This window comes from Rhinolophus hipposideros (genome assembly GCF_964194185.1).
Source record: "Rhinolophus hipposideros genome assembly, chromosome: 16".
Classification (NCBI taxonomy): Eukaryota; Metazoa; Chordata; class Mammalia; order Chiroptera; family Rhinolophidae; genus Rhinolophus; species Rhinolophus hipposideros.
Window position 1 is genome coordinate 26,864,517 of NC_138062.1, and position 15,537 is coordinate 26,880,053.

At 30.6% G+C, this 15,537-nt stretch overlaps 1 protein-coding gene across 4 annotated transcripts in view; it reads right to left on the reverse strand.

Moving 5' to 3' along the window:
• Window positions 1-15,537, reverse strand: part of PDGFC (platelet derived growth factor C) — a 178,023-nt gene that overhangs the window by 87,351 nt on the left and 75,135 nt on the right. For 2 of the 4 annotated variants that reach the window (XM_081077781.1, XM_081077782.1), the window contains one exon: window positions 9,746-9,806. The exons of the other annotated variants lie outside the window; for them this stretch is intronic. The gene's annotated coding sequence lies outside the window, so the exon portion shown is untranslated. The remainder of the gene's footprint in view (window positions 1-9,745; window positions 9,807-15,537) is intronic. 4 annotated transcript variants of the gene reach the window in all.

Below are 15,537 nucleotides of genomic sequence, written 5' to 3' on the forward strand. Positions count from 1 at the left end.
AACATACACATAAACATATATTTAGAATAAACATTTCAAAAAGTATGGGTTTCAAGATAAATGTTGTTTTTTGTTTTGTTTTGTTTTTTATCATTCACATTCCACACCAAACAAGTGTTCAGTGTGCTTTATACAAAATAAATCAAGTACCATTTTTTTCATAATTTATCCAGGAAAAAATATTATTTTAACATTATTGAGTAAAAACCTGTGTATATTTATACTTCAAATAACATAGCCAATGAATCTTTTTGAATCTAATTACTGAGATGCCAAACAACCAACTTTGTTAGATTCCTAAAATTACAAAAAGTTAAGACTCTAATCTCCAAGAATTTATCAAATATGAGTTATTAGCATAAAAAGAAACTCGATATGACTCTAGTTTTAAAAATACAAATAATGGTTAAAGTCCTCTAATCATGATTAGTTTTGATAATTGTTAATCAAAGAGTAGATTATCTGTTTGGGACTAGCCTAATAAACTGAGCTATTAAAAGAAGCTGGGCCCTCCCTAAACTCAGAGAAAACCAAAGTGTGAGAGAAATTCAACAGGAAGGAAATTCTTTGTTGCTGGCTTTGAAAATGGAGGAGGTGATATTCCAAGGGATGAGGGAAGCCTCCAGAAGCTAAAGACAGTCAAAGGCTGAATGCTAGCAAAGAAATGGTACCTCAGTCCTAAAACCTCAAAGAACCTGTACAAGCTTGGAAGTAGACTCTTGTCTCAACACCCCCCAGACAGGAATCCAGTCTGGTTGACACCTTGATTTTAGCCTTGCGAAACTTCTGAGCAAGAACCCACTCACACAGTCCCCCACTTTCTGACCTTACAGCTGAGAGTAAATAAAGTTGTGTTTGTTTTAAACTGCTAGGTTTGTGGTAATTTCTTATATAATATTAGAAAACAAATATTAGATTGGTTCAAAAATAATGGCGGTTTTTGCAATTATTTTTACCCTATAATCCGCAATTACTTTTTCACCAACCTAATGCATCTTCTGCTATACACAAAGCTGTTTGGATTGCAAATATTTCTTTTTGCCCCATTCTTCAACAACAATTAAAGTAACTACAGCAACTTTTCATTTGGTATTTATGTTAGGCAAAATACGTTATTTCACCTTGATAAAATTCAATTTAGCAATATTGCTCTAAGAAAGTTTGTGAATTTAAAAGACAATGGTAAGGGTCACATAGATAGAATATTATTAAAGTTAAAAATATAATCTGTTTCATTATGAAAATACCCCAAATAATTTTTACTTTTATTTATGATTCTTAAAGTAACTTTCTTATTCTCTTAGATTTGTCAGTTTCAATAATCAGTCTGGTAAGTATTATTTTATCTTGTGTAAATTATAATTAGGAAGACAAGGTAAAGAAAACTATAATATTCTTTGAAAAGACAGTTCACATTATGGGGAATGCCATATTAGTAAAATATGTTTTGAGGGAAAACAAACAGAGTTTTTAAATTAAATAAATTATTTAACGCAGTCATTCTTCTCGGTGACTAAACTTGTCCTCAGTAGTAAGTAACCTACACAGAAACATCTTCCGTCTTACTAGATGATAACATTTTACACTGCTGTTGACCATTTTAACATATATAAATTGATCAATAACTTCATGCAAATAACTTTATACCAGTATATCTCCTAAGAAGACAGAAAAAACTATCAAAATAGATGAACTCTCCTGTACACTGACAGATTTTATTAAGAAACTGATGATAGTTTACCACTAAAATTAAATTAATAAATTCTGTTTTCAAAGATTCCTCTTAAAAATCAGGAATTCCTTAACAACAACAACAACAAAAAAAAAAAATCAGGAATTCCTCTTAAAAGTTCCTCATTCTCAAAATTTTTTTCCAATAATCTAATTATTTCAGAAGGTGTTTATAGCAGTAGTTTATATCAAGAGTCCTTCGCATTTTACAACTAATATTATTTATGAATTAACTTTTTAAATCAGACTTATCAAAATGTAATATTTGTCCTTTTTTTGTCTCAAAACAAATGCCTTATGTCCTCCAAGATGCTTTTTACAAATATAGCAATGTTTACTTTTTCACGAACAATCTAGACAGCCACATGGCTATTAAAAGATCTGAATTCTATTTTTATATATTCAATCAAAAAAAGTCATGGATAAAATATATATACTTAAATTGCCTACATCTTTTTTCCCTTTATAATTCACAATTCCATTGAACTCTAACTAAATATAATTTATAGACTGAAAATCTAAGCCTTATTTGTGGTAAAACTGCAAATTCTCTAAGTTAAACTGCTGTGCCCAAAAATTCATCTCAAAATGAAGTGAAGTTTGCCACCAAAAACATATGATTTGCAAATGACTGTCAAAATTTTATGTAAATCTCAAACCAGTAGGCCTATAATCAAAAAGAAAAGAAAAGCAACAAACATTAAATTCTACCAAATTAAGACTCTGCATTTATAACTTTGTTGTTTAAAAAAATCATCTTTCCAAATATATAACTTTACTGGTATTTTAGGGATGAGACTAGTATATATTTTGTGACTATTTTATTGAACGTCTGCTTTTCCTATATCCAATGGACATGGACAGTACACAGAAAGAAAGTACCAATGAAATAAAACACGTGTTTGTAGTCAAATCACTAAAATACTTACATGTTCCTTTCAATGTACCCTAAGCAAGAATAAATCTTGCTCATCATAGATGAGTTTAGCATGAAAGATGAAAATGTGTGTGCACACTAAATTGTTAAAATTATAAATAGACACCATTTCATATTATCCTGCACAACCTCTTTTATGTTACAAGTATTGAAAACTAAAATGAAACAAAAATTTTAGAAAAGGGAAAGAAGAGAGATTAATAATGTAAATTCAATAAAATTGTTGACTATATATGTATACATACATTTGAATTATATAGTCATTATATAATTGCATATATTCAGTAAGATTAGCACTGAAATCAAAATAATTTCCAAATGTTTGCCATCCATTACATACTGTTAGTCCCTTTGAAGCTATATTTATTATAGATAAAAGAGGATAGGAATAAGATAATTCATAAAAAGCAATAAAAAACATAACAATTGAAAATGTTATATTATTAATAAAGATAATACTGAAAAAGAGGTTTCTGGATAATACATAACATAAAGAAAGATAAATCATCCATTTACTTCCCTATGCTTATGTTTTAAGTCGACTGGAGCAGGAAAGGACTTTAAGATTAACAATTAGGTAAAAAGAAATGAGTCTCCAATCTTGGTTTAGTTTTAGAGTTGTGAAGAATACTGGTTTCTGTTTCACACAGGCAAGCAAGGCTGTGGTGACACGTCACCCATAAGATGGTAGACTTCACAGATGTCCTATAAGATTTTTTGATATGTTTACCTCCAAATATATATTAACCTTCACATTGTGTATAACAAAAGGTATTTCTGAAATAGGCAGTTGTATCCATTTTCAAATCCTTACTTGATAAATACACATTTTCACTGGTCTTATCTGTGCTTTGTTCTGCTGCTTTTTTTCCCATGTGATAAACCTTCTTTAAGCCTAATCTTTTTTCCTAACCTTGCAAATTTGTTTATAATAGGTATTTTTGTTTCCACTATTTTTGCTTTCATTGACTCTCAATTAACAGATTTCACTTTTAACAATAGTAAAAATCATAAGACATACACATATGTATATATTTTTATACATATATATATTTTATTAGTTTCAGGTGTATAAACCAATGTAATAGGTAAACATTTATACCCCTCACAAAGTGCTAAACACCCTCCCCCAATCTACTACCCCTCTAACATCATATATGTAGCTGTTACAATTCCACTGACTCCATTCCTTATGCTGTACTCCACATCCTGTGACTATATATATATATATATATATATATATATATATATATATATATATATTACAGTTAATGTTCACTATTATTTAGCTTCAGCTTCAGCTTTTGAATATATATAGATATATGGCTAGTTTGGCTCCATGACTGACACCTTTTTTCCTAGAAAATCCAGAGTCATCTCACCGTGATCCATTAGATGCTATAGCAAGAAGATATACTTGAGTTCCACATAGTAAACAAATATCGCTCCATAAATTCCAAATGATATAGAAGTGCATTTGAATATTTAATACAACAGTTTAATACACTAAAAGGAAACTCAGATTCGTTTTTGTTTTATCATCGGCTCAATCTACCATTTCCCATACCTACCTTTAAAACAATAGCAAAATAAAACAAGGACAATCATAAGATTAACGTCCTGTATCTCAAACTGTTTACAAATTACAAGAATAAATGTTTACTAAGGAAAAATGAAATAGGAGATTGTTATTAAGTAAACCATAAAACAGTATAATTCAGATGTGTTCATTTGAGATTCTTGAATTTATCTCAGAAGATAATCATTTTATTCCTCAAGGGAACGAATAGTCAAAAATCATATATTGAGAACCTATTATGTTTCATGTACTGTTCCAGGTGCTTGGGTCATCAGAAACAAAACAAAACCTTGTCCTCTTAATGTGACAACTTCTAGGACTATAATTTAGTATCATTACTGGACTAGGTATATTAGGAAACTAACATTCCACTATCAAAACCCACTTTGACTGTTCCCTCTTTTAGAATGTCATGTTTGATTCCTGTGCCCATTCCTTTAAGACTGTATGTTTCAATCATACGAATGGGTTGATTTTTCTTACTTTTCTACCAAATTACGAATTTCCAGAAGGCAAAACTATGTTTTATTAAAAGTCATACCAGTATCTAGCTTTGTGCCCAGCACATGGCACTACCTTATACATATTGATATTATAAAGAAACTTAATAGCCCAGAACATGGCTGAAAACAATTTTATGTATTATTCAAAATTTCACCCTTAATTCCTAAGTTTCTAGAGACTGTGCATATAAGGATAAAATGCTTTTACGATTTATTTACCTCCCGAATTAAAGTCCCTTTAATTTGTATTTCATATCTTACTCAAAATTCATCTATTATGATCTACATATATATTTCAGCTGAAGGTGACAGATATTAGAGTACTCATTATTGAGATTTGTCATTTTCTTAATACACTCACTTATTTAAAAAAATAAAACACATTCTATAATTTTACCGTATTCTAAGAATGCCACAATTACAGTTATTATTTTATCTTAACTCTGATATATAAATCAATTGATGATAAAATTTGTAATTTTAGGCAAGACACTTGATATCACAGTTCATTTTTTACAAACTAGAGATAATCACAGGCTACTTTAAAGTTCTGTGTCCATCATATTTAGAATATTCTCCAATGAGGAGAGAAAAGTTATTTTCAGATATCAAGGTTTTGTCATGACAGTAAATAGAAGATTGCTATGTAAAATAATACAAAATGAGTCATATGTATAACAATTTCAATTTCACGAAGTTCAAATAGATTAAGCAAAAAGCAGTGGTTTTTAGGTGGTGATTTCAAATTTTTGATTCCCTTCTACGGGTTGATTAAAGAAGGAGGAAAGGGACAACTTTGTAGAAATGTTGCCATTTATTTATCTTTAAAAATATGGGGGGTTATTTGTTTGTTTGTTTGTTTATTTATTGTGTACCTAATGAGAAGTATAAGAATTTAGCCACTAGCTCCTGTTTAACTATGAACAATGGTACCATTAAAGGGGGGCTGTGTTCAGGAAGTTATAGCAAATCTTCCATATGCAATGAAAGAGAGTTAATATAGTGAGCATCTTCCAGCATGCCCCATCACCACTGTGAAGCAGCCACTGAATAAATAAAGCAGGACTAACCCTACCCAGAAGCATGCCTAGAAAGTCAATGTAAGTCCATTTCCCTCACTGCAGGGATGGCTCTAATGAGCCAATCAGAGTGAATGCAATGGCTTTTTTTCCCCCAGTAGTAGGGGATTAGACCATTTGGGGTGTAGAAATAAGGTCCAGAACTACTGTAACTATTAAGCCATCATAATAGAATCCAATCTGATGAAAAACTCAGTGCACAGAATTAGGCAGGTATATAGTAATACAGAAAAAAGGAGCTGGATCTCAGCTCAAACCACACAATAAATTCATCCCATATTTGGGCTTCTCAGGTACATGACTAAATAGATCATTTTTACTATTTAAGCCAATTAGAGTTAAGATTTTTTACACATACCACCCAAATCATTATATAGTGAACATGTTTGGGTTTGCCAGGGATGGTCTTGATTTTTACCTGTTATCCTGGTGTAATTATTATTAATATTCCCTTTTCATGCCCTAAAATATCTGAATTGGCATCATAAAGGATACAGCAAATAAAATCTATAAAATTCTTCTGGCATTGAGTATGAGATATAGAAATGGTAAAGATTTGACAGCATGGTATTTTAGCCTTAAGGTAATGGTAAAAAAAAAACAACCCATTTTGGTTTTATACATTGGGATATAACATTTTTAAATGAAGGCTCAATTATGGAAGACAAACTGGCAATAATCTTCTTACCTATTATGCTGCAGGATAAATAGACAAGTACATAAACACAGAATCTTCTTAAAGCCTTTATCTCACAACCAATTAGTAATGAATGTAATTGTATACACACACAATCACACATACCATTATAGTGAAACATGTTTGGGCAATGCTATTATGTTTTATTCTGTGCTAAGTTGTGCATTACTTTAGGTACCACAGAGAAGCCAAAACAAGAATGCAGAATGGAGATAAATTAGGATTAATTCATATTACAAAAGAAATATTCGCTTTAAAGATTCACTACTGATTTCATGGTTTTTCAGTATTTAATCTTGTTCAATTAAAACTATTATTAATTATAGAAAGTTTACATAAAATATTAGAAGTTCTGAAGTATTTCAAGTAGCAAAATACATTTGTATGAAATATGACAAAAATTGGCTAACATGATTAAGCACAAATCATAATATGTAACTTTTAAAAAAACAAATAAACTTAATTAAAAAAAATACGTTCAGTAAAGAACCACATCTGTTTTAGAGATTCAACAACTGTCAATTTTCTACCTGCACTAGACATTTAACTTACAGCATTCATGTTGGAATTTACCAGCAATTTCAATTATGGAAAGTAGCTGCCTACTTCTTTGTGTGCACCCAATGTCTAGATACCGTACTGACATTTTGATGGGAAGATGTTTAAAATTCATCAAGGAAAATAATACTGAAAAGGTAATCAATACAGACTTACTCTTTCAGAGAAAAGAACGAATAAGACATTACCATTTGCCTTTAGTGAATATTTAAAATATATTAAAATTTTTGTTTTAAGGTAAGCCCTCAATTAGGCAAAATAAATAATTCCTAAGAAACAATAAATCAGGAATATATTTGTTTCAGTTTTAACATATTCAGCAATCATACGAGCTGAAAAATGAGACTTTACTACTTTCTACTTCTATTTAGCATTTTATGTTCTGAGATGAATGTATACAATTTATATGCAATGAGCCTATGAATTCCTTATGAATAATATCCTAAGATAAGGAAAATAATAAATTTGGTCACTTCTATACAAAGCATGTCCTCCTATTTTATGTTTTAATGTTATTATTAAATGCTGTAAGTAAGTGATAAACTATTTGCATTTCCATAAGCAATATCTGAGATATTTAAGTTATATTTATAGCAAAATCTTTGATTCCAGTAGTATCTGCACAAAATGATAACAGGAATAAATGAAGAGCAATTATACTGGGATATGATTGCCCCTCGTAGGCTTGATTAAATATTAAGTATGCTCATAAATGTTCTAATCATTCTGCCCTATTGGAAGACATCACCTCCCCACCCCACACTCTGCCCTCAATAACTCTTGTCAATCTTAAAGTGATGTAAAAATATGAATAAAATATAAATATGAGGCTTTTAAAAGAAATGAAAGCCATAAAGTTCTAATAAAACACACTTTTGGTGGTAAAATAGGTTGCTTAAATTTTATTTCTCAAAGCAAAGACATTTTTAGTAACAATCATGAGACTACCTAATTACGCCAAGCTATTTCATCTGAGATTACATTATTTTATCATCTGGCTTGTCTATTATAAAAGAGTGAATGAGCATAAACAGGAAAATGTTAAGTATACTTTAATTATACTTTATTCGAGAATTGGCTTGAATATATCCATTAGGAAATCTTTCAGCAATTGTTAGCTTTCAAACAATAGTTTAAAAATCAAACCAAAGATCCAGAGGCAAGAGGTCTAAAAAGAGAAGGATAGGAGATATTCAAGAAGATACGTACTTTTACTCAAAACAGGGACTACACTGGACTTTACAAAAGTCCACCAGAAGTTTCATTTGTGAGAATACGTTATTCTCTAACACCTCATTATCACTAGTTCCTTCAACGTTATTCAAAACACCTACTCCCCTATGATCTGAACTCAGTGAAGACTTTGAGGATATGTCTGTCAGATTGGACATTGTCAGAAGTCACAAGAAGATGTGAGAATTCTTCTTTATGATATCCGCACTGTTTGCATGAGTGCAATCCCCCAGCCAGCAAATAAATGGACCAGCTGCATTCATACCTCCCAACAATTGAACAGACCTGTTTGAACAGAGCATTTCCTTGAAAATTCTTGCTCATGAAATCCAATTATGATGTTGAAAACTCTCCACCCACGTTCCCTATAAATTAATCAATTTCTTTTTCTGAAAGAGAATTTTGTCCAAAAAAAAATGGAAGAAATATATGGAAATAAATGTCCAAGGGATGAGGAAGAGCAAGAGAAAACTAACAGGAAAAGAAGTGCAAATTAAGTTTAGAAATTAAACTTAATTGCAGCAAGTGTAACAATAGTAATTATCTTGAGAAATGGCTACTAGTCTTATTCTAAAACTTAATTGCAGCAAGTGTAACAATAGTAATTATCTTGAGAAATGGCTACTAGTCTTATTCTCAAGTAGATGTAGGGCTTTAAAAAACAGATTTGCATAACATAAGCCTTGAGAATAACTATATTAATCATTTAAACTACATGGTTTAAATTACAGAGATATATTTCTATACAACCACACAAACATCAAAATATTTATTTTTATAGCCATTATCATACTTCAAAATTTGCTTGCCATGTTGTATTCTTGTTAAACTCAACCAAAACAAGAGTTCTCATGAGGCAAAGTACCAAAGAAACAAACAAACAAAACCTGATATAAATATGCATTAAGACATTACTCATTAATTAACAAGAAACTTTTATTCAGTATTTTATGCCAAAGGAAAATACTCACAAATGAAGGATGGACAAAAAGGAAGAAACACCAGAGTAATCAATTATACTTTGAGAAACATACTACTACTCTCTCTACATCATTAATAATCAAAATAACATGCCACGGGAAGTTATCGTTAATGTATTAGAAAATAAAGAAATGAGAGCAGAGATATTTCAGTAAGCACACAGCAGTTTGAAGATTATTAAGAATATGAAAACAGCACCAGAATATTGGCATGACTAGATAGAAATTTAGAAGTACAAGGATAGAAAAGACTCCCATTATGAAAGCAAAGCATTCGAATTTGTACTTCTTCATGTTGAAAATCAGATAAAATATCGTACCACCTAAACAAATTTCTCTTCCTTAATATGGTTCACTATATCAACCTTAATTATGTGAGAGTACATTAGAGTGTATGATAAGAAAACTTGAAAAATTCAGAGTAAATAAAAATATACGTTTTGCTTACCTTTTAAATGTTCTTTCTCCTCTTTTCTATGCCAGTCCACATGCTTGGGTATAGTTCCTCCCTGCCAGTAGATGGAGATAGTAAAATTGAGTCTTTTGATGACCTCAAATCCTAATCTAGGTGGTTCAGAATCTTCAATTTAAGATTTTGGAAGTAAAAATAAATTTTTTTGAATGATTGAAAAGACACATAAAGCTGGTAAAAATGATTATCTGAGTCAAATAAACTTTTAATCATGGTCATTGATACCAATCTTTAAGGGAGAGGGTCTTGGCTGGCATAGAAAAAAATAAAAGAAAGAGCATTATTCTGTAGGATATATTCCCTTGACTCTTCTTTCTTCCTAGATCTCAACAAATATCTATTGAGTATGTACTCAGAATTGCAGGTTACTGGCCAGATGCTGTCATATACATTATCTATTTAATGTTTTTAAAAACCCAGTGAAGTAGTAATTATCATCCCCAAACATCTTGTCACAGAAACTATATTTTTAAAAGTTCCATATGGTGAGCTGATGCTTGCATGCCAAGTTTTGGTTGTCCTCCTGGTTGTTCAGTTAATGGCTTCTCAAATTTAGAGAGAGTTCGTTTCTTCTTCCTACTGATAAAAGGACCTTTAAGTTGTTGGAAATTCATTTGCTATTGGTAAAAACTAATTGGTTTTATTTTATTTCAAATTAATACAAGCCCTCTAACAGCTTCTCAGGGGGAAAAATCAAAAGGCTAACAAGCAGCCATTCTACACAGATTAAATAAATCATCTGAAATAAAATGGGGTTCAGGAACAGCACTACATAATTTTTTTTTCTTTGAGAAATTGAGTACTTAAGATCAAATTCATAGGGTGAGCGTTAAAATTTGTGATCACTAATAATGGCTTATGAAACTAATAAAAATCATTATTTTCCAAAGCTACTAGAAGGACATGTAAGTACCTCTTGAAATGATAAGAAGCAAACACTAAGAACATTCCAAACTGAATTGAATATTGATGAATTATGAAATAATTGGTTCCATTTTCCTCATTCAATTTAGGAAACCCATTGAAATTTTAATTAAATGGAACCTATCCCTTATCCTTCTTACAAGTAAAGTCAAGGTTTCAATATTCCTGGTAGTCATAATCAATGACTTGATTTCAACAGAACACACTTCAGGAAAAGAGGGCACACCACTACTCAAACAAGAGTAATACCAATTTGTTCAAGAATTACTGATTAAAATAAACCACTCTCCTTTATTCAGTCACCTTAATCACTCTGCCCAAATGAATATTTATTTACTTCATTATAGTTCTTGTAATGATTTTCAGGTTACAGAACACTTTCTTATACATAAGCTTTTTTCTGGCTATCACAACAACCTTGAAAACCAGTGTATTATGCAAACTTTATTATTGTCAGTTGGTTGTCACAATAAGTAAGTTGACCATAAAATTTCTTGTCCAAATCAACACACTTTTAAAAATGAAAGAGGGTGGTATTATTGTGTCAGGACCACAGACATAAACCATGATGGTCCCCAGAAAATTTGAACATATGGTTACCCTAATGACAAATGACAACATTAACCTTCATGCCAGATCTTTTGAGTCTAAATCCCATTATATTTATGCTACATTGCATGACTCCAGGAAAATTTTCAACCTGGACAGATGTGTGATTAATTCTTAAGATTATATTGTCCTGCTTACATCCTTATTCAACGTAGCCCACAAAGTAGAACTTTGTTTTTGTAAACTCGGTAATATCTATGACATTTAAAGTATTTTATTTTAAGTCGGCTAAAACAACAGTAGGTTTGTTGTTTTTGTAAGTCTATAAAAACAACAATCCTAATAACTTGCTCTGTTTAATTGCTTTTTAATGGGCTATTTGTGAGATGTTTCTAACACTCTCAATGAAGCAGCAAACATTTTTACCAATTACTACTCATTTGCTGGATTCTGTCTCCATTTCACTGCTTGAAACAATAGGGTTGACATTAATTCTACCTCTAGTTATAAACATTCTTCCAGAATTTATTACTCCTTAAAAAATGACAAATTTCATTGTAATTTAGAGAAGATGAGAGATTATTTCAAAAATGCAGTCAATCATTAGGGTTAACGGATGTAGAAAAATAAAACTATACTAAAAGTAAAAATTACTTATCCTTCACAACGAATGCAGCTCTCACATATATGCTCATTTGCTTACTCAAGTAAGCAAATGTAGGTGTGTAATTTAATTAGCAAACACAAAAAGATCCTGCATTCCTTGTAGGTTTTTGTTTTCTTTTCATTGTTTGCTTTTTACTACTGTATCCTCGAAGCATAACACAGTACCTTACACATAATAGACATTCAATAAATGCTTTTTGACTGGCTAAACTGCCTAGGAATACAGCTCACTTTTCACCTACAAACATATTTACAAAGAAAATTTAGTAGATAAAAAGGGTGATTTGGGTTCATTCCTGGACTACTGTTGCTTTCGGAAGATCACTGGCTTAAATTGACCAAAATTCCTCAAATTACATGCAAAGACACCAACGACCTATTGCTATATCATCAAATATGTTTCTATGGAATTGAGTTATATTAAATTCATATTTGAGACTCCTTCACCATTCATTATCTTTGAAAAATCAAAAGTCAAGGACAGCAGGTTCTCAAATAATGAACAAATAATGTCATTTTGTTCATCATTTCATTAAAATGATGATAAAAAATATTGATTCCCAGCCGGGGCCACCATCTGTGTGGAGCTTGCAAACTCATTTTAGTTAGCCTTATGCTTTATTTATTTATTTGTGTGTTTTTTTAGATGAAAGATATAAAAGCAATGTTTAGAACTGATTGTAAGTATTATGGATTGTGGAATAATACAGTAGCACCATTATGGTAAAGAGCATGCCAGTAGGATGATCTCGAAAGAAGAATATAATAATGTAGGAAGTTTTTGAGACAAAACAAACCTTGAGATGATTTGCTAAATAATGTCTATAATCCTCTGTTCTTTATAATTGCTCCAATTATAAAACTAGGCTTCAGAATTCCTCAAGTATGTTAAACTTCTGAACCATGCATTTAAAAGCAAGAGCTATTTTTGGATTCTTTTAAACCAATGGCTTGAGAAAGCTTTGAGAATCTGATGAAAGGTATGGATGCTCAAAACAGAAAATTATATATCTAAACACATACCCTTATAGTTTGCACACAATAGCATATAATTTCAGAGCATTCATCTATTCCCTCGAAACTATCTATGAACCCTTTTTTTCTACGAAATCAAGGTTAAGAACACCTTCTCTAAAAATAACTTGCCCTTTATAAAACAAAACAATGAGTTCTTCACTCCATGATCAGATGGTCTACAGTGCCATTTTGGTAAAAAAAACATCAGTGTAAATGAGTAACCAATTAAGCAATGAGGGATTTAAAAAGAAGTGCATTTTGAAAGACTATCTTGAACTTTAGAGTGAGTTAAAAATATATACATATATACATAAGTTATATATAAATAGTATATATATATATAAATAGTGTGTATATATTTATATATATATATATATTTATATATATTAGGTATAGAATATTTTTTACATATAACAATGACAATATTTCGCATATTTCCAATGCAGCTGTATGAAAGTACTTAAGTATTTTCCAGAAAAAAAAAAGTATCTAAAACGTGTAATTGAGAACAAGCTCATAATTCTTTACATTTGCTAAAAATAATATCTTTTCTAGAGAAATTTTAAAGATTTGGTATCAAGAGGTGTATATTTAAAGAATATAGCACATTGTTCAATTGCACTGCCATATTTCCACAAGAAGTATTTATTTACCATGATAGTTTCAAAGTGCAAATGACAAAAGCAGTTAAAGCTTTTGAGTCCCAATAATAGACTAGAAACTATTAGACACTCACATGAACTCTCTTACAGCAATACCTACTGTGAGGAAGACTTAGTCATCACCACTCTGCTAAGGACATAACTTCGAACTAGATTAAGATATCGTGAACAGAGAGAACAAAAATGTAATAATAAGCGTGAGCCCCACCAAACTGCAGGCACAGATTGATAATGAACCTGCTCCTTTCTGTTACAACTGGAAACAGTGCGCTCAGGGTGAGCGGTACTATCAGTGGTTCTCTCCAACCATGTAGGGAGACCAGATGGAATCAAATACATCTAATTTGATCCTAGTTCTTTTGTGACTAAATTGATAGTGATTCATTTTCATGAGATACTTGAGACAACTTTAAAAAACTATCCCCCCTGCCTTTTTTTTTTTTCCAGAGCCAAAAGAATGCTCTGTCGGTCACGTAGAAAAGCAGTAACACAAGGATTACATATGTTGTTATTTTTGGCTCTTCAAGAATGGTTATAACAATCTAATTTAAATCTTTCACCATAAAGGATATTAAAGAACATTTAAAAAGATAACATTTCCATATATATTTAATTCCTATATAGGTAATTAATTTTTTTATTCAATAATATTAATTAAAACTTTTTTTTCAAAAACTCTACAGTGAGTAGGTTTTCTCCTTTAGTCCTTTAGTAAGTATATTGCAGAAATTTTATAGTAAAACAGTACAACGAGTACATTTTTAATCATCTTTGGATTCAAGCTCATAGAATGCTCTGGAATCATCACTTCTTTACTTGTTAATGAAGAGGGTAAATGGAATGGAAAAGACAGTCAAGAACTATGATCTCATTATTTTTCATTTTCCCCTTCTCTGTAAAATATATGGTATAACAATATACTCGTAGTATAAAAATTTCAATATAATAAAAGTTCTATGGAGTTAAATTATAATTTATATATATATATATATATATATATATATATATATATATATGTATATTTTGTTACCCACAAAGTTCATCTTTTAGTGAAGGATAAAATATTTTAGAATACATATTAAACTGAAATTTTTAGTAAACCATGTACTGAACATATTCTAAGTAGAATTGGATTTCAGTACTCTGCCTAAATAACTTCATCAACTGCCTGAGTTAAGGGCATGCAACGTGGAGCCAGGCTTCTGAATTGTCCTGGCTCACTGTTACACACTCAGGTATTATTAACTTGAATTGTGAATTTCATCAAATATGCCTGTTCATGTAAGCTTTTATTAAAGTAAATTTTAATTGAATGAAATTGAGAAGAAGATTAGTTCTCACTTATATTTTATTTCTTAAACTTTGATTTTTGCTACACACACAAAAAAAAGTTTAACTTTAGTAGTCAAATTGTGGGTCTTTGGTGTCTTAAGAAACTATTATCTTATAATGTCAAAAGGATATTAATTTATATTTCACCCCTGAATGTTTAAAAAAATTGTTTATAATATGAATCATGTGTAATTGTATCTATTGCCCTGTATGGATGGCCAATATTCTAAATATCCCTTATTATTCTAAATATCCCTTATTATCCCACGGGGGAACCAATCCCCCGTGGATACCAAGCTGTGACAGTAGTTAAGATTAAGGGAGTTAAATGTTATGTGGGTGTTCAATTGTGCATGGGTGTTGGTGACGAAACCCCCACAGTTTTCAAGGGTCAACTGTACTTAAAACTCTTTGAAATTATCTTATATAATATATGTGTTTATTGCCCTTCTCTCTCTTCCATAAGTTAAGTTCCTTGAAAGCAGGGATCTTGTCTGTATTGTTTATTATTGCATTCCCCACAGTTACAATAGTACACAGCTGATATGAGGTGTACAATACATATTTGTCGAATTAATAAATTGATATTTATCTAATGATATGTCTTTTTTTAAATTA